The sequence below is a fragment of the Topomyia yanbarensis genome, chromosome 3, assembly GCF_030247195.1.
Source record: "Topomyia yanbarensis strain Yona2022 chromosome 3, ASM3024719v1, whole genome shotgun sequence".
NCBI classification, from domain to species: domain Eukaryota; kingdom Metazoa; phylum Arthropoda; class Insecta; order Diptera; family Culicidae; genus Topomyia; species Topomyia yanbarensis.
Genome location: NC_080672.1, coordinates 242511207 through 242535091, shown reverse-complemented (window position 1 = coordinate 242535091; position 23885 = coordinate 242511207). Strand labels below are relative to the sequence as shown.

Genomic DNA, 23885 nt, shown 5'->3' with positions numbered 1-23885 from the left:
CAAGATTGGTGCACTAGATGGTGAAATATATGAAAGACCCATCGCTTACAATGAATTTTATAGCGCTTCTCGACAGAGGACACTTGCTAGTTGGCAAACATCTTGGGACAATGGAGATATGGGACGATGGCTACACTCAATTATCCCTAAAGTATCAACGAAGGCATGGTTCAAAGGATTGGATGTAAGTCGGGACTTCATCCGTGTGATGTCTACGCTCATGTCCAATCATTATACTTTAGATGCGCATCTCCGTCGTATTGGGCTCGCTGAAGCTAATCATTGTGCTTGTGGAGAGGGTTACCACGACATTGAGCATGTTGTTTGGTCCTGTACTGAATATCGTGAAGCCAGATCACAATTAGTAGATTCTTTACAAGTCCGAGGAAGACCAATCCATGTTCCTGTTAGAGACATCCTGGCGTATCGCGATCCTCTATACATGGAACTTATCTATCATTTTCTAAAAACAGCGTCTGTCAAAATTTAATTAAATTCATCTCCTCGTACTCTCATCCAAGGCTAATCATTCTTGGTGAGTGTGTCCTAGAATATTCAGTTTTTAAATTTAGACAATAACAGAAAAAAGTAAATAAATACACCCGAAAATACTAGATCATTATGAAATACAACAATGTAAGGAAAAAAGCAAACAATAAAGTGATTTCAGTGTTAGTTTTAGACAAATTACTAGTATAGTTAAAATTAGTCTTAAGGATTTTTGTAACGTGCTATGTAAAAAAAGAAACTGGCGTAAAAAGCTTTTGCAAATGCCGTGTCAAATAAACGTATGAAAAAAAACAGTTGTTCATCTCAAGCATAAAAGTTGTGTAAAAGCTTTATGGCACATCCAAAGGTAATTGTGATGTTATCACCAGAGGTGGTTCTGTCGTTATTCCGTTTATTGAATTGACAGTGAACTACACAATTGATGTCCAAGTGACCGTCATAATTATATTAGGATATGCCAGTATGTGACCGTAGTGTTCTAGCGGATATGTGTTCAATTGTCCAAACAAGTATTTCAAGCTTGTTTGTTCGAAGCTGCCTGTTGTAACATATTAAAATCAGCAATCATTAATACACACTAGAACAGGAATAATAACTGGCAGAATAGTTGCAGGGAAATAGGTATTCGTGGACAGTACGGTTACCAGTGCTCTCTGATTTATTTAACAGTCGATTGATCCGCTTCAGATCAAGGGGACCCAAAAGAAGATCAGACATAAAATAGAAGCGGAATCAACGCGAAAGTTTAATTGCATTATTGACGACTTAGCACGCGTTGTTAGGAGCATGATACATTGGACTAGTCAAAATAGAGGACTTCGAGACAAATAGGTACAAAAATCAAGTCCTCCTCCCGAGGACCGGTGTTTACTTGGCAGATAGTTCCAACTTCGTCCGATTTTGCAAATTTTTTCTCGCGGAACGGACCGAGATCCTTTAAGCTATAAGCTGCAGTCCTATCAGCCCGCTAAAAACATGACATTATGGCACATACATGCCGACATAGACCCAATTTGTTGAGCTGAGTCGATTGGTATATGTGATTCGGTCCTCCGAGCCTCGGAATAATTTTTAATTTTTTTTAGCAAATTCCATACATTCATTTTGTAAGAAATGTAAAACAATGAAGATGTATTGGAGAGCCATCGTTTCAGAAAGTCCCAGCATCTGAAGAAGTGGCTAAATAAACAATGAACTTTCTAGTGATTCTATTCTATTTTTTCGCCTTTTAGTTTTTGCTCGTTTTATTTTGCTGGCGTCGTTAAGGTTGGACAGAGAAAGGGTAAAATGCGCAAACGAAAAAAGCAGTTTTTTCCACACCGTATGTCAGATCTTCATAAAATCAATCAGCAGTACTGTAACAACATTCTACATACACTGATTGATTTTTATGAAGATCTGACATACGGTGTGGAAAAAACTGCTTTTTTCGTTCGCAAATTTTGCCTATTCTCTGTCCAACCTTAAAGTTGTTCTGGTGTCTCAACTTTATTGAATGGTCTTTAAATGGGGCTAAGGGTTAGAGCGTAGGAAAAAAACGCATTGCGAATTTTTTTAGAAATTTGGGTGAAACGAATTGATCGAAACTTTTGTACATTAGGGTAACCAACCAATTTTGGACGTGAACGTCAAAAAATATTTGCTTGCCTATGTTTTTTAATGCAATACATGTACACTGAGCAAAATTTACTTTCAGACATAAGGATTTTAAATGGATTTTATAAGTTTGTCTTATGATTTGGAGGGGAAATTTTCCAAATCCATCTCTTATTATTTTCATAAGACAGTCTTATGAAATTTATGAAAATGTCCGAATGAACGCCATAGGTGCCCATTTATGAAAATTGCTGATATTTATAGGCAGAAAATATAGTAGAAATAATGATTTCCATAGAACAGTCTTATGAAATTCATTACAATGTTCGAATGAATGTCATAAGCTTTTTTTATGGATATTATTATACATTTATATAAAAAATAGAACATGGCTGACATTTCTCGAGCATTTTTAGTAGACAAAAAATCAACAGTAAAAATCAACCTTTAGAGGATATTAGGCTTTACACCAACCGACATAACCCCAAAATGAGCCGGACGAACTTCGTTTAACAATTTTCGGTGATTTGTTTACATGGGAGTACGTGAGTTTGAAATTAACAGATGGGAACCCGTTGCACTCGAACTCACGCAACTGACAAAGTAAACAAACCACCGAGAATTGTAAAACATTAACGTAATTCATAATGAGTTCATTGGTATGGTCATCTTGTTGAACTAAATTCGGGACAAATGAACCGCCAAGTGTAGATCCCTTCAGAAGATTGAAGAGAAAACTCATTAAATGGTAAAATTTGTACATAATGAGCAACGATACGTCAATATTTCGTGGGAAACTGGGCTTAGACAACTGAATGATAATGATTGTTACTTCTCAAATGATTTTGATAATCATAAAATACGCGTCAGACACTAATTATATGCACAACTTATTTCATTTCAAATAATCGGATATCTTCGGTAAAAATCATAACCATGTAAACAGATTTAATGCTCACAGTAATTTATTCAATGACATAAAAACAATTTAAAATTGTTGCAATTTGACTGAAAATCTCACTTCTTTTGTTTCAAACAGCGGTAATCAAAAAGTGCTGAAACTATTAACTCCTGGTTGGCCGTCCAGGCCAGTACTGAATTCATAAGAAACAATTATGAACTTTTCACAAAAGTGACGTTTATGAAAAACAAAATACAATTTTATAGAATCAATAACAGATCTCATATGGGTTTCATGAGAAAATCTTATGAAATTCTTAAAGGCATATATTGGAGCGAAGTCATAAGATTGTTTTATGAAATACATTATTTGTACGTCTATAGAGTGCATGAATAAAGATCAATGAATACATAAGCCTGCCTATGACATTCTAAAGCGTTCAATGACATCGTCAGAAGGTTGGTTCATATGCCGAGACTTATGAAATTTTCAGATGCTTTTTGCTCAGTGTACGAGTCTGCTCCATAATTACTGTTCTTGAAAGAAAACTGTCAATGGAGGTTTTATACATTGACATAAACTCGAAAATAACATTTCTTCACAGCATAAATTTTTAACATTTTGGACCCTTCCACCAACGACCTTCCACACTAATTCGGACAGTGTTCCAAGCATATTTTGGACACACTGAATATGACTGAATATATTTTGGAAACAGTGAAGTTTTTTTCTACTAAACTGACCTACTGACTCGTTCTCTTTGCAGTATATTTAACCCTTAAATGCGCAATGTTGTTTTAAAACAACATTGCGAAAACCATCTCAAAATTATCATAGTAACGTATTAAAACTGTGAGACAATTGTCAGCATATTTGAAAAAAAAATGGTTTGCGCCTTTAAGGGTTAATGCATGAAAGAAGAACATAAGCAAATCAGTGACTGCCAATCAAAAATGGTCATTAATCTTTATATGGAAGGCTGACTGCATGAAGTATTTTTTTAGTTCTATTATTTTGAGAAATAGAAAAACTTTTGGTAGAATTAGGTTACTGCAGCAGGCACGTAGCCAGAGGGGGGGCTAGGGGGCTAAAGCCCCCCCCGAAACTTTTCAAAAATAAATTTAAGAAGCAACATGTTTTTCGGTAACTCGTAAAAAAATTGTATCTTGTTTGGTTTCAACAAATTAATGGGAGAATGGTGAGGAAGATTGCTATTTCGAGCCACCGAAGACATCGGTCACGATATCTACTCAGTATGCCGAGTCTGATAACACACTTCCTTTCATATTGTGTGACTCGTCGGAAGAACAAAAGAAACTGTTACTTTAATTCTTGCTGGGGTGATCCGTCGGATGATTGAATCGTAGAAGCAAGAAGTGGTGCTCCAGCCAAACGTGGAGGCTATTGACTTCTGGAATTTTTGCATAACCGAATTTCATGATGGGGAATATTTGCTGAAGGTGAAAATAGAGGTTATGCTTACGAACATCGCCTTTAACGAGTTCTACCTTGTCAGGCATTCAGTACTTATGTTACTCAACAAATTAGCCTAGGCGAAACCAGTCATTTTGCAACTTGTAATACGTGGTTGATTCTCATATATATGGATGATGAGAAAATCAATGTTCGTCTACAAGATCTGATACTTCTTACTTGAACCGCGGGCGAACGACCAGGAGGTTAAAGCCCCAATAAACAAACTTAACTTCTTTGAACCGTGGCTATTAAAAGATTCCTGTCACATTTGGAAAAAATGTAATTTATTATAAAGGACTCATCTAGGAATTAGACGGGTAGGGTCAGCTAGGATTTCGTCCTAGCTGACCCTGCACGCACAAAACGCAATGCGATAATATCATCATACACGTTACATCTTTGCACATCCATAGTCTCCAATACGATTACCTGAAAAACAAACAATTGCCAAATTTGTGGCTGCTGTTCATATAATATTGACGGCAAAAACTGCGTCTAGTATCTCAAAATTAACAGTCAGCATCATCATTGAGGAAGTCGACACTGGTGGCCCGTAAGGGGACAAAACAAAAATGAAATCAGATATTCGCGAACTGCCATGTCCATAGCAGTTACCACGATAATAATACGGAAGTGTACAAGATTGATATGAACGACCACCAAGACGCGGTTGGTTATGAAAAATATTTCTCAATCAGTAAACAGGTCAATCGCACGAGATCTGTTGGACAACCATTAGCGTTTTATCATTTTCATTGTTTACATCGTGGAAATATATTAAAGACTCAAGGCTTCATTTAGCTAATGCATTGAACCGACTCAAGTAAACGAATTGTATAATAAAAAATTAGAAGTTTCATAGAAAACTGAGTACAAAAACTGTCCCAAAATTAACATTTATCGCTAGTAATGGTATCTAACAAAACTCATTTTATGCTAGATATTGGCCTGAATAAAGAAAGTTAGTTAAATCATACGCAAATTGAATTTCTGTAATAGATTAGAGCAATGTGCGCTTAATATAAACGTCAAGCATCTTCCAAACTGTTTTCTTACATTCTTTAGCTAAAAATAATTGACACGTATTTTTTGGTTTGGCTAAATATTATATTTTTTTCAAGTTATTCGCTTTTGAACTTTTGAAGTCTATAAAATTGAACATTTTTCAATCACTGATAACTCGGAAACGACTCGATATATGGAAAAAAATATTAAATAAAAAAGTTGCGTTTTCAAATAAGCTTACCAAAAAAATCACAATTTTTTTGTTATATAACTTATGAAATTTGCAACAAATTGAATTTTTTTAAGGCTGGACCAAATTTTTTATTTATTATTTTATTTAAGTATTAAAATCGTGTTAAAAAGATTGTGTAAAAATTTGGCAGTGGAATTCTTTGCGAGATATTACAATTATAAACATAAAACATGGCAATTTTACACTAAACGCCCAGCGAAAGGCCTGTTATAACTGAAATGTCTCGTAACACTTCGAGTTCCATTCTGAATTTTTCACATAATCTTCTTAATATAGATATGTAATCAAAATAAATTTGATTTCGGGGGACTTTAGAAAATATTTGCTTTTGACATGAGAATACCCCCAAAAAAGTCTTAAATTTGCAGAATGCGAGTCATTCCACGATTTACAACTATAATTTTAGTTCCCTTCAATTTTTTTGCACTCTTTAGCTGAAAATTATAGACACGATTTTTTTACTTTGGCTGAATTTGACTTTTTTTTTTCAAGTTATGAGTTTTTGAACTTTATAAAGTACTAGCTAATACCCATCGCACGTTGATGCGACTTTCAACGAAATAGGAGGAAACCATAATTTGTTCCGAAGCGCCTTCTTGTAGGCAGATAATCCCCACCAATAGCACACAAACACGCTCCATAACAAATTCCTACTATGCATAAATTTTTACGGCAATTGGTTAAGCCGTTTGGGAGTCCATAAATCACATACATACAAATATCGACTTTTAATAATATAGTGATTTTTTAAAGTTTTATAAATTTAATAGAATTGGACATTTTTCATTGCCTCATAACTGAGAAACTATTAGATTTCTGGAAAAAAGCATTAAATAATAAAAGCTGCGTTTTCAGAAGATCTCGGCGGATTTTTTTTTGTAATATTTGTTTTTGTTAAATAATTTATGTATTATGCAAATATTAGTAACAAATTTTTTTCAGGGTGGAGCCAAAAAAATCTTTTTAGCTTTTTCAAATAATTTATAATTATATCGAGAAGATTGTGTACAAATTTCAGAAAGAAATTCGAAGTATTTTACGAGATATTTCAATTACAATAGGCCTATCACTAGGCGTTTGGTGTAAAATTGCCTTGTTTTAAGTTTATAATTGTAATATCTCGCAAAGTATTTTGATATCCACTCCCAAATTTTTGCACAATTATTTTAACATGATTTTTAATATTTAAAGAAAATAATAAGTAAAAAATTGGTCCAACTTTAAAAAATTCAATTTGTTTCAAACAATTGCAAATTTCATAAGTTATATAACAAAAAGAAATTGCTATTTTTTCAGTAAGCTCACAACTTTTTCATTTAATATTTTTTTCCATATATCGAATCGTTTCCGAGTTATAAGTGATTGAAAAATGTTCAATGTTATAAACTTCAAAAGTTCAAAAACTAATAACTTGAAAAAAAATCATATTTAGCCAAAATAAAAAATACGTGTCAATTACTTTAACTAATGAATGCAAGAAAAAAAAATGGAAGGAATTCAAATTTTGATTGTAAATCAGACGTGGAATGACCCATATATTTTGATCCTATTGATCACCAAAGATCCTCCTTCCTAACTGGGGTATGCCAAAAAATTATGTTAGCATGATGCATTAGAACTGGTAATAGTTACAGGACGCCAGATCAAGAAAATAGAAGTTGAACCATCTACAATTCGTTTGCTAAATCAGAAGATTTTGTGCAAATTTCGACATTCTCTTCGATCGAACATTTTATGGATATTTTTCTACTCATTTCGATTTAGCGTCATCTACACCTTTTAAACGTGTAGCTTAGAACACCTTGCGTTTTCCAGCACTGTCAAGGATTGTCATATTCGGTTAGCGCATAAATACTGAGAACTCTAGAATATCCATTGTTGCAACGAGAGTAAATTGTAACTTGTAAATAAAAATAAATAATAAAAATCAAATTAAACATCAATAATTCGTTGATGTACTATAGCCTTTCTTGTGACAAAGAACATGGATTGTCTTAGATTTGGCTTTGTTTTCATTAAGAACTTTTCAAAATTTCGTTTAGTTTCTAGTGACAATATGAAGTAATTAGAACTAAAAGCTTTATGCAGGAGCGGGTAAAGCGTAGTTGGTAAATTGATTACCTTTTACGCAGCTCATCACGGTTCGTTCATCAATCCCGCACATGTAGGGTTAGAAATTTTTCTAAAGAAATTTTCTAACCCAAAAAGAGGCGAATAACCATAAGGTTAAAACCTGTATAATCGAAATAAAAAAGCTTTATACAATAATTTTTTAAGCCCCTCCCGAAATAAACTCCTGGCTACGGGCCTGTACTGCAGACTTAACAAAGCAGCATTAAATGTTATGCAATAGTGTTAACAATAATATATTTCGTGTAACAATTCATCTGTACCAGTATTACGGAGTAACATCCTCAAGCGGATGATAAATCAAGGTTCAAAGTTCGTCAGGAATCTTCTTGTACTAAATATTAATTTTTAATTATTTTGTTTACGAGGTGGTTTCTTGTTATTCTTTCTAAGCTCAGTTTTTCTTTATTTCTCTTCCTTCACTCTCCTTTTTTCTTCAGTTTTCGCCTTGTGGTACTCAACTGTTCGGCGCAATGTTAAAACAGCAGGACTACGTCGCTTGAATCGTGATGTTCCTGTTCGTGTGAGTGTTTCAGGCGATTCTAGGAATTCAGCAAGCACACTCTTATTATCATTATTTAGCTGTGATATGTCTCTTAGATTTGTCAACATATAGCTCGTCTAATTCAACAACGAACTACAAATATTCTTCAACATGGATTTCAGAAGTCTACTCTTTGGTCATATTATGGTCTTCAATGAAATGTTCCTCAATCGTTTGATTTTCGACATCCATAGGTTTGAACATTTTTAAATAATTTGACCAAAAATAGCAGGCGACCTACTGTTACGAAATTTTTCACTTTTTGATTATTCTAACTCGATAAACAAATAGCTGTTAAGAAAGAAAATCGAGGGGTGTCCAAAATAAGTTGATATCAATTTTTTAAGACATATTGTGGACACCATTTATTTAAGATTTTTTAGATAAAACATTACGAAGAAACCTTTTCAAACACGTAACATGCATAATACCAAATCAGACAAACTAATTAAATCGGTAAAAAAATATTATAATAGACCTTTCTCGTCAAAAAATTTTATAAGCTGAAATGCTTCATTTTTCATCCTTAAATCGATTCTGCGTATTCTCGTGAGAATTTGATACCTCCAACTATTGAAAAAATCAAAAAATCTTCGAAGTGCCCATTTCACCCAGCATTCTTATGCCTTATCTTACCTTGTTTCCCCATACTATTACACCATTTGGATGAATTTTTCGTGGGGAATAAAAAAAATTCCTGTCAGTTACGGCAAGTAGCCCAGAACAAAGTTCTGGCGGGCTATTCGCCGCTTGCCAGCGTTCTTTTAAACTTGCCTAATCGCCATTTCGTTTACTGGGTTGCTATGCTGTAAATGAATTCATTTGAGTGCAGGAATGCCAGGTGCCCAGATTAATCTGTGTTTTACAGATGTTCAATATTTTGCAAAGATTTTTGAAATGGTACAGATTTCCACAGTTTTCTGTTATAATGAACATACTAGCACAGATTTCTCAATTTTTAGTACCTCGTGTAACAAGAAACTATAAAAAAGGTCTTGGCGGCTTCTTAATTTGAGACAAAACCCGCCAGATTTTTACAAATGCTGCGCACGGATATAAAAATATTACCTGGCAGCCATGTTTGAGTTTGTCAAAAATATTGTTTTGATATGAGTGAACTCTCTCTTAGCCGTCCGCAAGTGACACAACAAGGAACTTTCTGCTAAAATGAAAAGAAACTAAAATATTAATCCACATTATTTTTTTCTGTTGCACGTAGGCACGGAAGAGCCTAAAAGATAATATTAACATATGTTCGATGTAACGGTGAGCGTATTCAGGTCAATGAAATGGCATTTAAGGTAGGTCCCAACTGAGTCTGATAATTTGTGTAACCGTTTTCATTTCAAAATGCATTTACTAAATCGTTCTTTCGTTGCTTCGACAGAACAGTAATAAGCAAACATTGGAACTTGATAGCTATTGGTGTTACGTTTTTTTCGTAATACTCGTTTCAGCCAATGGTTCGGCCAAGCAATTTCAGGAATATACACCGGCTCACCAGTGTTTTTCGAATGACGGAAAGTTAAATCGCTCCAGCAGGCACCGCAGGCACCAGCATACATCTCGATCGGGTGTGATTAGCCAAAATAACTGCAATGTACAATCAACAGAAGACTATTGACAACGTTCCGTGGTGCGTCAACTGAAATTACAGTGTATATTACATTTGTGATACTAAGCACCAATAAATGCCTTCTGGACCTGTATGCCAGAACCGTGCCATATCTAGAGGGTGCCTCCTGCTTCAGTGCTGCAGCAGCAGAAATGGATTTAAGTAGAATTGATACTGCCGATGTGTCAGTAACTATTCTATTAAGTAAAACTATAATTATTGCCGTTTTTGTATGACCCCGAAACTGGGTCTGGTTCTAACTTCAAACGCTGTTAGTTTATACATTTTGACAGCAGTTAGGGTTAGAACCTAACTCGTTTTCAAGGAAAGACAACATAAGAAATGCACGAAAAGATTTATGGGTTATGTTAATATGCCACATCGATAGTTGTCTAAAAAGGAATAAAATATACAATACTTATACTATCAAGAATATTTTATATTTGTTTTGTTATTGCAACCTTGTTTTATAAAGTTCCATATGCATAACGCATTGAATAAAATATTAGTCTCACGTTTGACATTTTTGATTTGCTCTTACAAGCGTTACATTTTTTGCCCATTTTGTTATTCAATCATGAGTGCGAATTACACGATCCGTCAGTCGTCCATCACCCTAGAGTATGCAACCGGTAAATGAAAATGACGTGAAACCGTTCACGTCATCGGCATGGAATGTTTTGGCTTACAGAAGCATGAATTCCAACTTATCTGAATGTAACGATGCGTTTAGTTCACGTTATTTTTCGTTGACGGAAGCTGATGTATAGTGCGAGTCATACTTTATTTCACATTAAGACAAAAGGGGCCAAGCACAACTGACGTAGCATTTTGTGGGGTATGTTGATTTCGTGACGAAGTGTGATGAAGCGGAGGATAGAGTTACCAGTTGAGCGAAGTAGCATTAAGTTTCAAAATAAACTTGATAGACATCCAAATTTATTGATTCCAGAAAGGAATTACCCCATACCCAGAGGAAATAATCCATAGGATTACCAAATACATTCAAGAAGACATCTTTCACGCGGCCAGTTGGCGATTCGTGGAATTTCAAGCTCGTCGACGGACACAAAACGGTTCGCTCTCCTGATGGCTAGTAGAAGTGCGATTTACACGATACATCAGGCTTCCGTCGCCGGTACGTAACGTCAGACCTAACCTCCATTTTTTCTATTTTTAATTCAAAGATTAAGCATTTCTAAGACCATTCCCGATAAAATGAAAATTTTGAGATGTGTGCTCATTTTTTTACGATTTTTGAAACTTTGAAAAATGCAAGAATGTTGAATATATTTTTCACCAAGTCAAGAATGGTGAGATGCAAAATTTCTGTTTCGGCAGCACTGTTTAACCAAATTGCTGTTAAATTGTTGTCAACACTGATAATTAATTTTGGTGAAATGTGATCGCATGTTCATTCAAGCTTATTAGCTATTTGAGCGTAGTCTTAGGTTATGTTTATGTTTACATTGTAAACATAAACATAACCTAACACTGCGTACAATCCGTAGAATGAGTTTTTTTCGGTTTAACGCTTACTTTTTTCCAATAGCATCAATTATGCCAACTGGGATTATATGCCGTTCACTTTCTAACCTGGTCCCGGTCAACTCATTCGGCAATCGATTCGGAATCCTGAATGGATTCCAGATCAAATGTAACAACCGATTGAGTCGAAATCAGTTATGGTATGTGAACTGGAATCTATTCAGGGTTCCGGAACTGGTTTGACCGCGGAGTGCTTTCGGTTAACAATTATCAACCAACCCAGCAAGTCAAGAAAACTCCAGATCTAACGCCTAAAGTGGTGTCGGCTATCAAAATCCCGCGACCAACTCTAGCAAATTTGTTTCGAAAAAAGCAAAGTTAATAGAATAGTTACTGACACATCGGCAGTATCAATTCTACTTAAATCCATTTCTGCTGCTGCAGCACTGAAGCAGGAGGCACCCTCTAGATATGGCACGGTTCTGGCATACAGGTCCAGAAGGCATTTATTGGTGCTTAGTATCACAAATGTAATATACACTGTAATTTCAGTTGACGCACCACGGAACGTTGTCAATAGTCTTCTGTTGATTGTACATTGCAGTTATTTTGGCTAATCACACCCGATCGAGATGTATGCTGGTGCCTGCGGTGCCTGCTGAAGCGATTTAACTTTCCGTCATTCGAAAAACACTGGTGAGCCGGTGTATATTCCTGAAATTGCTTGGCCGAACCATTGGCTGACACGAGTATTAAGAAAAAACGTAACACCGATAGCTATCAAGTTCCAATGTTTGCTTATTACTGTTCTGTCGAAGCAACGAAAGAACGATTTAGTAAATGCATTTTGAAATAAAAACGGTTACACAAATTATCAGATTCAGTTGGGACCTACCTTAAATGCCATTTCATTGACCTGAATACGCTCACCGTTACATCGAACATATGTTAATATTATCTTTTAGGCTCTTCCGTGCCTACGTGCAGCAGAAAAAAATAATGTGGATTAATTTTTTTTTTCTCTCTTTATGGCTCAGACCTGTCGGTCCATAAAGCCAGGTCTTGTGGATTGTTGTGTTGCTAAATGCATCAATTTATATACGTTTCGAATATATTTTGGTGATCTGTGAGCAAATGTAGTGTGTGGGTTTTTCTTGGTGTATTTTGGTTTTTATGGTTGATTTTTTTGTATTTGGTTACTATAACTCAAACATTTTTGTTAATCTTTCGTAGATACTGAGCTATTGATTCATATGTTTCTGGTTTTGTTTCTGCAAGGATTTCTGTGAGCGGTTTTTTATTACTTAAATATGAGAAAGAGATTCTAATGAAATTGAACTTTTGACAGTCGTACAAAAGGTGAGTGATGTCTTCAGTTATTGCGCATTGTTCGCATCGGTCATTTGCAATCAAGTTCCATTTAGCTAGTCGTTCTTTTGTGGCTGTATGTCCTGTTCTAATTCTAGTCAGTCTTATTATGTCTATTGTTTGTAAGTTAGCCTTTGTTAGTAGTCTGTTTTTAAACCAGGGATGTAGTGATACTTGTTTTGCGTGTTCGTAGTGAAATCTCCCTTTTTCTTCCGAAGTCTTAGTGTAATGTTCTTGCCATATTTGCATCAGTTCGTTTCTAACTTTCAATTGTGAACCTCCCAAACAGAAGTTTATGTCATCTATTATATTTCGTTTGGTGCCCAATTTAGCTGCGTGATCTGCTCTATCGTTTTCTGTTTGTCCTATGTGTCCTGGGATCCATTGGATATAAATTATGTTTATTTCTGATTGCATTATGTTGTTCAAAAATTCTGTGATTAGATTGTTTTCGTTTTTATTCTGTTTTTGTAGTAATTTGCAAGCACTTTGTGAATCTGTGAATATTGTCACCTTTTTGATTCCCTTTTGTTTTACATATTCTGTCGCCCGTAATATGGTAGTAATTTCAGCGTTCATTATCGTGAATCCTGATTTTAATCTGCCACTATATGAGATTCTTTCCTGAGGGTCATAGTATCCGTATCCTACTTTGTTATCAATTATTGATCCGTCTGTGTATATATGATAATAGTGTTGATATTTTTCTTGTATCAGTTCTTCCACTATTTGTTTTTGTAATTTTATCGGCAGGTTGTTTTTTGTAGTCCGCGTATTTCACTGTTTATTGTTAATTTTCTTTGTAATTCGTCTTTATTTGTTTCTAGGATTTTTCGTTTTTCCATTTAATAGAAATGGTAGTTATTAAGTGCTGCTGCTTTCTCTAGATATGATGTGTGTTTTGGGATTTGATCCATACTCATGATATTATAGAGTGTTTCAACTATAGGACTATTGTTAAAGTACATCATTTTTGAAATTTGTTTCATTGTTAGGTATTCGGCTCTGAGCTTGAGAGGTAATTCTCCTGCTTCGTATAGTAATACATGATTTGGTGTGGACTGAAGTAATCCGAGTGATGTACGTAATGATAGATGATGCACTGATTCTAATTTTGAAAAAACTGTTTTTGGTGCTGCTGCTATTATTGATAAACCATAATCTAAATGTGGCCTCACTATTGCTTTGGATAATCTTAGCATTTGGTCAGGGTGTGCTCCATTTCTTTTTTTACTTATCATTTTCAAAATGTTAATCTTTTTCTTAGCCTTTATTATTGTACTTGTAATATGGTTTTTGTATGATAGTTTGTGATCTAATTGTATACCTAATATTCTATGACTGGTTACAATGGGGATTGGGCTATTTTGTATTTTAATACTAACATTTGGATTAAATTTGTTTGTAAATATTATGGAAGCTGATTTACCCGGGTTTATTTCCATACCTATACTTTTAAAGCTTGTAGATAATCTATCCAGAAATCTGCACATTTTGTTGGCTGCTGAAGCTACATTAATACCTGTTGAAAGTGCTGTGAAATCGTCTGCAAACTGTATTAGTTCCTCAGCTTCTTTAACTGTTGAATTCATTATTTTCGTATATATGTTGAACAGCAATGGTGAGAGTGGACAGTCTTGGGGGAGTCCCTTGTTTGTTGTGTTTACTATTTCCGTCCCGTCGTGGAGGGTTAAAATCATTTTCCTTGTTTTTAAATATTCATATATCCAGTTTGTTATTTCATATGGGATTTTCTCTTCAATCAATACATTCAGTAGAATGTCTACTTTTACGTTGTCAAAAGCTTTGCTGAGATCGATAAATGTGGCTATGATTATTTTTCCTTCTCTTTTCGCTTGGTGTATTCTGGAGACTATTGTATTTACACAGGTGATAGCTGACGTACGTTGTTTGAAACCAAATGAATTAATGGGAATAATATTGTTTTGCGTTAGATAGTCTGAGAGTTTGATTTTTACTGCATTGTTAATTATTTTAATGAGGATACTTATAATTGATAGTGGTCTATAGGAGGTTGCTATTGTTTGATCTTTGCCAGGTTTTAATAATGGAGTGATTTTTATTGCTCTCCATTCTTCTGGAATTCGACATGTCTTCAGTACTTCGTTCAACAGTTCTATTATTCTGATTTGTAATTTTAAATTCATGTTTTTGAATATATAGAATGAAAATTCGTCTACACCGGGTGTTGAATGATCTTTTTTTGATTTTATTATGTTCAGGATTTCTGTGAAGTTTATTTTGATGTGACTAGAAACTGGTTTTGGGTTGTATTCTATTTCTTTTGTGATGGTAGGAAAATTTTGGTGCATGAATATGTTTGCCAACTGTGGACTGTTTAATAAGAATTGGTTGTTTTTTGCAGGTCTGCCTCCGTTTATCATTCTAACCGTGTTCCATAACTCTTTTTGGTTCATATTCGGATCTATTGTATTTATTAGTTCATTCCAGCATTTTCGTTTTTCTGTGCGTATTTTCCTTTTAAGTATGGCCCTTGCTTGTTTGAAGTTTACGAGATTTTCAATTGTGTTGTTTTTATGGAATTCCTTGAGTTTATTATTTTTTATTTTTAATAATTGTTCTATTTCTGCTGTCCACCACTTCTTTGGAGTTATGGTTTTATTTTTTATTTTTAGGTAGTATTTAGATGGCTCTATTTGTTCTTTGATTATCGGTGAAATGTCTGCTGGTGTGTGGATCATGTGGGGTTGTAGTTGGTTGATTCTTTGTATTGCTTGGTTTTTGTTCAAGTGTTTAGTTGGGATTTGTTGTGGAGCTGTATTTTCTATTTCGATTTTGATGACTCTGTGGTTACTGTTAAAATCTTCGTTGATTACAGTCCAATTAACTTTGCTAGCTAGATTGGAAGTTACAAATGTTAAATCTATCGCTGAAGGTATTGTATTCGGTGCTTTTATCAGGGTGCTAGTGCCGTCGTTCAGTAGTATACAGTTTGCGTTCTCTATTAATTTTTCGATTAGTTCTCCTCTTGGACAATTCTGATGGCTATGGTTCCAGAGCTGGTTATGGGCGTTAAAGTCTCCTGCTAGTATTGAGTGTCCATTATATTGTTCTAGAGTATTTAATAAAGTTTGTAAAGGAGTTTTAATGTCGTTGTTATTTATTGGTGCTGGTGGTATGTAAAGTGATGTTATTAGGAGTTTGGGTATAGTGTTAATTGTTTCTATGGATATTGCCTCTATCGGGTGTAACTTAGGTAGTTTGACTTCTTTCACTATTATATCTTTTTTAATTAAAAAACCTACTCCTCCATATCCGGTAGTGCAAACTTCTGCAATGAAGTTATAACCAGGAAATCTAAAGGTTTCTTTAGGTTTCAACCATATTTCACTTAGTATTGCTATGTCTATTTTTTCCCTGTTCAAATATTCTTTTAATAACTCTCTGGTGTCTAATGGTCTAATACTTGTGACATTGTTTTGTATTATAGTAATGTTTCTGTTTGTGTTTTGATGCATTGTGCGTAAAAGTAATATCTATGTGTTTAAACAGGGAGTGTTATTGGTTCTTTTCATTTTAATGATTTTATTCGGGTTGAATTATTGAATTTAGTTGGTTGCTTATGTTTATTAATAGTAAGTCCTGTTCAATTGCATCAGTTTTGTTTGTATTTTGCATGATTGTGTTCTGTATAGCTTTTATTTTATCAATTATATTTGTCATATTGAACTGTTTCATTATTTCATCTTTGATTTGCTTGGCTATTATTTCAATTTCAGTTGTTTTGTAGGGATTTGGCTCAAATGTTTGCGGTATTTCTGTTATTTTCTCCGGTTGTGGGAATGTTTTTGGTTGTGGTTCGAATTTTCGTCTCTCTTGTTTATTTTGAATTGGGCAACTATCTTGTATTTGCACGTTTGGAAGTGCCGGGCATTCTTTTAGTGATTGTATTCTTTGTTGAACGGATGTGTTAGTTGGTTTTGTGTATTTTCGTGAAGCTTCGAAGTAAGAAGTTTTGTTGACTGCCATGTCTTTCCTAATCTCGTCTTGTCTATGTCTTTCCGGGCAGCTTTCGTCAGATGCTTTGTGTGTACCCTGGCAATTCACACAGACAGCGACGGTTGCTGTGCATTCCTTTTCGTTGTGTTCAAGTCCGCAATTGCAACAACGAGGTTGCTTCGATTTGCAATAGATGTTTCTATGTCCGTAACGCCAGCAATTGTTACATATTTTAAGAGGGAAGATGTATGGTTCACAAAATGAGTTAATTCCGTAAATTTTGACTGAATCTGGTAATTTTTGTCCTTTTACAAATATTTTTATTGAGTAGGTTGGTTTGAATGAGTTTTCAGCTATTTTCCTATTGATTCTTTCAATTTTTGTTATTTTAATGTTGTCAGCTACTATGTTTTCTAGAATTTCATCTACTGAAAGTGAAGGCGGGACGTTACGTACTACACCAATGCTTTCTTTAAATCTAGTTGGGACGAACCAAGTAAATCCAAATTTGTCCTCGAGCAGTTTCGAGTTTATAAGCTGTTCTGCGTCTCTCGAATGTTATCTGAAAACGGCCTCTGCCGACTGTTTTCAGCTCTAGATATTTTTTTACACCAATGTTTTGTAGCATTTTCGCTACCTCCATTGGGTGGGGGTATTTTTCTTTTTGTTGAAATTCTCTGTTATTCTGCTGTTCTGTTGGTGTTTCTGTCCTCCTGTATTCTAGTATAAAGGTCGTGTCGATAGTATTTCTTACCCAACCATCATTGTATTTTCCGTCCGCTCCGTTAGGTTTTTGTTTGCTTGGTTTTTCAGTATTCTTATTTGTATTGTCCGAATTTTGTTGATTTGTTGGTTTTTTTTTTTAGTAAATCCCGGTTTTTGTCGTATTCCGATTTATTTTTCATCGTGTTTGGATTGGTTTTGTTTCGTTTTGTCTTCTTTTCGTCCGTCTCACCGTCGCGTTCTTGTTCTGTCAGATTCTGGTTCAATTTCCTTTTCTCTTTCATGGCGTATGCTCCTCCGAAGAAAGAGTTATCGCCATCTTCGTCGTCGTCGACAATCATACACACGCTTTTTACACAGCGTCTCGCACTATAATCTTATCTTCAATAGCTCTAAATCTATGAATAATCAATCAAATGGAGTGAATAAACTTACTTCCACACAGTATATTTACACCTCTTCGTATCACCAAAATAATCTATGGAAAAATTTTCCACGTGTTCGCGCCTAAATCCACAAGCCCGTTTTATTTTCCGATGTTGTCGCTTCAACGGTTTGAGAGAGAATGATTGTGGATTAATATTTTAGTTTCTTTTCATTTTAGCAGAGAGTTCCTTGTTGTGTCACTTGCGGACGGCTAAGAGAGAGTTCACTCATATCAAAACAATATTTTTGACAGACTCAAACATGGCTGCCAGGTAATATTTTTATATCCGTGCGCAGCATTTGTAAAAATCTGGCGGGTTTTGTCTCAAATTAAGAAGCCGCCAAGACCTTTTTTATAGTTTCTTGTTACACGAGGTACTAAAAATTGAGAAATCTGTGCTAGTATGTTCATTATAACAGAAAACTGTGGAAATCTGTACCATTTCAAAAATCTTTGCAAAATATTGAACATCTGTAAAACACAGATTAATCTGGGCACCTGGCATTCCTGCACTCAAATGAATTCATTTACAGCATAGCAACCCAGTAAACGAAATGGCGATTAGGCAAGTTTAAAAGAACGCTGGAAAGCGGCGGGCTATTAAAACTTTGTTCTGGGCTACTTGCCGTAACTGACAGGAATTTTTTTTTATTCCCCACGAAAAATTCATCCAAATGGTGTAATAGTATGGGGAAACAAGGTAAGATAAGGCATGAGAATGCTGGGTGAAATGGGCACTTCGAAGATTTTTTGATTTTTTCAATAGTTGGAGGTATCAAATTCTCACGAGAATATGCAGAATCGATTTAAGGATGAAAAATGAAGCATTTCAGCTTATAAAATTTTTTGACGAGAAAGGTCTATTGGAGGCAAATACATTAAGAGGGTCCAAAATATGTAGGAGTCCAAATTAGGTTGGTTACCCTATATTGCATTATTTCAATAATATTCTGTAATTTTTCTATGCAAAAATATTGACAAGCGACTCGGCGACAAAGCTTTTTGGGGAACGTATCTGGTAAAAACATGATTTGCAGTGTTAACTGCCGTTCAAAAACTGTTTAACCGATTTATTTCAAACTTTGCACACACATTGTATGTAAAACGTACCTAAACTCTACGTTGAGTTTTCAGGAGAATTTTTCAATTAAGGTGGCTTCCTACTCATAAAATAGCGGATTTATTTGTGAAAATAGCAATAGTTATGCTGTATAATGTACAAAAGTTTCGATCAATTCGTTTCACCCAAATTTCTAAAAAAACGCAAGCAACCCTTTACCACCCCCCCCCTTTAGGTAATTATTAGGAAACTGCAACGTTCTATTTACTTTCGATCAGTGATTCTCAACATGGGTTTCGTGGACCCCTAGGGGGCCGCGAAGTCGTTGCTGGGGGTCCGCGAAGAAAAATATATTTTCTGAGTGCATGTTGAAATTTTAGGTCTTGCTTCTTAGCAAACTGAAAATAACATTTTGATAGCATACGGAGGGCCGAGTGTCATATACCATTCGATTCAGTTCGTCGAGTTTTGCATATGTCAGTATGTGTGCATGTGCGTCTGTGTGCGTGTATGTGACCGCAATCTCATCCAATTTTCTCAGAGATGGCTGAATTGATTTTCACAAACTTAGTCTCAAATGAAAGGTACAACGTTCCTATCGGCTGATATTGAATTTTTACTGGATCCGAGATCCGGTTTCGGATTTACAGGGTGACGAGCACGATCACGCAGCAATCTCGATTTTAAGAAATTCTTCAATGAATGTGTTAAGGTGATTTTTTTTCCAAAATGTGTCCACAACTGCTTAGTATTGTATTACTAGGTCACTAACAACTATTCAAAGTCTCTTTGGCCACATTGGCCACCATCATCGGCACGGGAAGCCGCGGCGGTAGCATCCAAATTCAGAATAACAGTCACATCGGTTTTTTCAGAGATTTGACACAGGCTTGACCAGTTTGACCAAACTTAGTCTCAAATAAAAGGTTTTTTATCCCCGTAAATGGTTATTAAATTTCATCTCGATCCGATATCTGGTTCCGGAGATACGGGTTGTGGCCAGGGTTGTTAATCGATAATTAATCGTCATCGTCGATAACGTTAACCACCCGTCAACGTCATCGGAAACTCCGTTAACGATAATTTATCGTCGGATTCATCGTCGTCGTCGATAATTCATCGGTGGTTATCGCGATACATTTTGCGTTACTTTCCCGTTTATTGGAGTTGAAGTTGATGCGGTTAACTTTCAATTGTTTTGAAATAAATAACTATTGGAGGACATGTTGTTGGCAGTTGAAAATCAATAGTTTTGGACATTTTCTATGCACAGGGGGGTCCGACGATGTGTCAAAATGGAATTTTTTGTCAACTTTTCGGGAGAGTTTTATATTGAAGGGAAAGTTATTGGCAGTTGACAATCAATAGTTTTGGACATTTTCAATGCACAGGGGGTTCGACGATGTGTCAAAACGGATTTTTCCAACTTTTGGGGAAAGTTTATTATATTGAATAAGTTATTGATAAGTGAAAATCAATAGTTTTGGGCATTTTCAATGTACCGTCGGTGCGTCAAAATATAATTTTTTTCAACTTTTCGCGAACTTTTTATATTGAAGGGCAGGTTGTTGGCAGTTGAAAATCGATAGTTTTGGACATTTTCAATTCACAGGAGGATCCACCAGTGCACAGTGTTTCCAAAGTGGCAAAAAGGTGAAAGAAATTCTTTGAACCACGAAAAACATTTTTTAGCTATTGTGTCTTCAGCAAAGTTTATTTATATTTTTTTTTGCATTTAAAAAGTATTAGTTGGGTGATTAATCCCTCTAAAGCTGAGCAGCAAGTTTTTGTTTGGTCATTTATGAAAATAAAAAAAACTTTCTTTGGCAAAGTTGTCTTCGCTGAAGAGACTATGTGTCTATCTGTCGATTTTAAATTACATTTGTGAAGATTCATTTGATATACCCCTGAAAATTGCTTTTTAAAAATACTTTTCCTGGTAATTTTGTAGAATTTCAAAATGTTCCAATATTTTGTTCAGCATAAGAAAATACAGAATTTTTGTAATGTAAGTTTATTTGTATCTCTTACAACTTAGAAGTTATCGAATGTTTTAGTGCCCAAAAAGCAATATTTTGGTATGGAAGCCGCAAATTTCCGCAGACGAATACCAATACGAATCTGTCAAACAAACACTATCAAAATCGTTTGGTGGGGTCTAGCCTACGTTCAAGTCAAATTCGAGTAAATTCCTTCTTTAGCATATTTTTCTTATCTTGTAACTGGCCAGCCTAACGAGCTTCCGAGGTAGGTAAGCGGGTGGTTTATGCGCCACTCTCAGTTGAGAGACCACCCACCTGTTATAGAGCTGCCCGGCCTAGTGAGACCCCTCGGGAGAAGGTTCTGGTTTTCCTCTCTTTAGGAAGGAAGCAAGCTAGCTGGAGACACAGTCCGTCCGCGTCGATGATCCGCGTGCTGTACGAGCCAAAGATAATCCGAAACGGCTAATGCGAATTTATTCCGAAACGAAGATTACACTCGCGGGTTGTTATCATCACTGGCAAAGTCCAAACCGCCAATTCGATCAACCAGAGTTCGACTAGAGAGTGATTCTGGATGGTATCGGGGCCAACCTCCCCAGTAAAAAACAAAACAACCAAAAAAACTAACACGACACGATTTAACTAGAACTGAAAAACTTCACCAAGACGACAATCAGTACATTTACCCTACGGGATGTAGTTTTCTGCTATATCACAAACAGCACATTTTCGCTACATCACTACCTTTATTTATACAAACCTCCTTCAGTTTCTCATTCCGATATTCGTTTCAACCTAGCTAGGCAGTTTTCCCTTCCCTTCAATCATCCTCTCTCCTATCTAGTGCGACGCAATACTACCCATTGTGCATCCTCTCGAGGTGTGCTTTGTTCAGTGCTGTGCTAATTGAACGGCAATCTATATGGGAGAGCCACGGATGGCAAAACTGGACTGTAGGGTACGGCCGTCTATGGTGACCCCATGCGCATGGACATCACAAACATAAAATCACTCTACTCACGACCTAGGTTTTACGTGACGATGTTGGGCGGGAGACGGCGATTCCTTCTACTGCTGCTGATGCGACGTGCGATCACTTCTGATCGCGCCTAATGTACGACGATAGTCTTCACCGCCGATTCGTGGACTGCTGGCGGGGTAGTGCCGCCAAATCTCCCGGTCGTCACCGGAAAATGTACTGGGTGTGCTGGTACTGCGTTTCGGTAGTCGAATGGTCCTGCCAAGGCGCGGTTTGACGGATGCTGCCTTCTTCCGGCCACGTGTACCACCGGGACCAACCTTGAGACGAACCGTGGGGTCAACAGTGGTTACCAACGAGGAGATGTGATGCTTTGGACGTTCGACGGCTGCCACGAACCTGTGAAATAGATTGCCGTTGCACGGGAACAAATAAGCACAAGCACATTTTTTTGGTAACCAAAACTACGGGTTTACCTTAAAATCTTCTTCGGCGCTCACAAGAATCGCCAAGCTAATTGGGTTGCACTATCAATTGCTATTCTGTTAGGGAAGGGAAACTGATTATTGAACTGGGTGAAACTTTTAAGGCCGAATTTAATTACCACGCTGAACACATCACGGCGCGAACAAATGACGAACCACTCTTGCCTCTTCCACTGATTAGTTCAAAGTGGTTTATTGGGCTTTGAAAATCCTCAGATTAACCGCGGTTTGAAGGTCTTCGTTAGCGGATCTGACGTATTTTCCCCGAAGTGGACAATAGCGACATTCTCGATTTCGCATTAACAGTCCCGAGTTTCCCCAGCTGCATAACAGCATCTCATTTCTACGGGTGGCTTCAAGTGTGCCAGCCCGTCGCTTGCCAGCCATCAGAGTGAAACAGACTCTTCACTGAAGGATGCAAGGGTTCGTGAACTCTTGATAAGGTCGATAGCCTCTTCCGGTAGCCAAATTACACTCCCATCGGTAGCGACGCTAGGCAAAGCGAACTACCAATTAGCGCGTGCGAAGAACGGTGGTAACTCAAGTGGATTATAGCAAGTCTATTTTAAAGAAGTCTCTCTCGCGCTACCGTAGCAGCTCGATTTTATGAACGCGGTAAACATGAATAACGAAAATTAAATATTAATAATATTAAACAAAACTAAGTTAAATTATAACTACAGAACTATATACATTTACATATTTACAATAATGTACTCGTTACAATCTTAGAGATGCAAGATATACAAAAATAATAATACTGTACTGACCTGCTTAAGGGAAATTTTTACTAAATGATCAGAACGGGTTATGAGGCTTTGTCGAGGGACTAAAGAAGAATATTTTAACCGCTCCGATTTATTAAAAAGAAAGAAAAAATATGTTAGTCCAGGTGTTTGCGTTTCGACTTCGTCTCTTCAGAACCAGAAAAAATATGTGCCGATTTTGCCAATGTTATCGTTTTATCAGCCTAAAATTCGCCGAGGGGCTGATAAAAACGGGTCTTCACTGTATTCAAAAAACGACTAAAACTCTATTATGAGACCGTTCATAAATTACACTACATATTTAAGGGTAAAAGAAGGAAGAATGAAGCATCTTGTTACATAGTGTAGAGAAGAAACGAAGGAGGGGGCTAAAAGCTTCCTAACTAGAAAAGGTAATTAGATATATATTGTCTTCGAATTAAAAATTTTCCGTACAGACTAAATTACTATACTAACTTAAACCTATTTTCAATTTGAACATTTCTCTACTTAAATTAAAGTCAAAATGATGAAAAACGCTATTGAAAACCTGACAGCAAACATCTACCGGGTTATTCTGGCCGTACTGTGTGCGATGAGTAGAGCGCCGAAAGAA

General features: G+C 36.0%; 1 protein-coding gene and 2 long non-coding RNA genes across 3 annotated transcripts in view; 2 read left to right on the top strand and 1 right to left on the bottom strand.

The window, feature by feature from the left end:
- The first annotated feature begins 9265 nt into the window (after window positions 1-9265).
- On the top strand, window positions 9266-10146 carry LOC131692327 (uncharacterized). The gene is made up of 2 exons (XR_009305960.1): window positions 9266-9716; window positions 9803-10146. It is a non-coding gene; the product is annotated as an uncharacterized LOC131692327 (long non-coding RNA).
- A 1838-nt stretch (window positions 10147-11984) lies between these two features.
- On the bottom strand, window positions 11985-12659 carry LOC131692326 (uncharacterized). The gene is made up of 2 exons (XR_009305959.1): window positions 12414-12659; window positions 11985-12327 (listed from the first exon to the last, which is right to left on the bottom strand). It is a non-coding gene; the product is annotated as an uncharacterized LOC131692326 (long non-coding RNA).
- A 396-nt stretch (window positions 12660-13055) lies between these two features.
- LOC131692325 (uncharacterized) overlaps window positions 13056-23885 on the top strand; it is a 33702-nt gene continuing 22872 nt past the window's right edge. The window contains exon 1 of the mRNA XM_058979308.1: window positions 13056-13071. The gene's annotated coding sequence lies outside the window, so the exon portion shown is untranslated. The remainder of the gene's footprint in view (window positions 13072-23885) is intronic.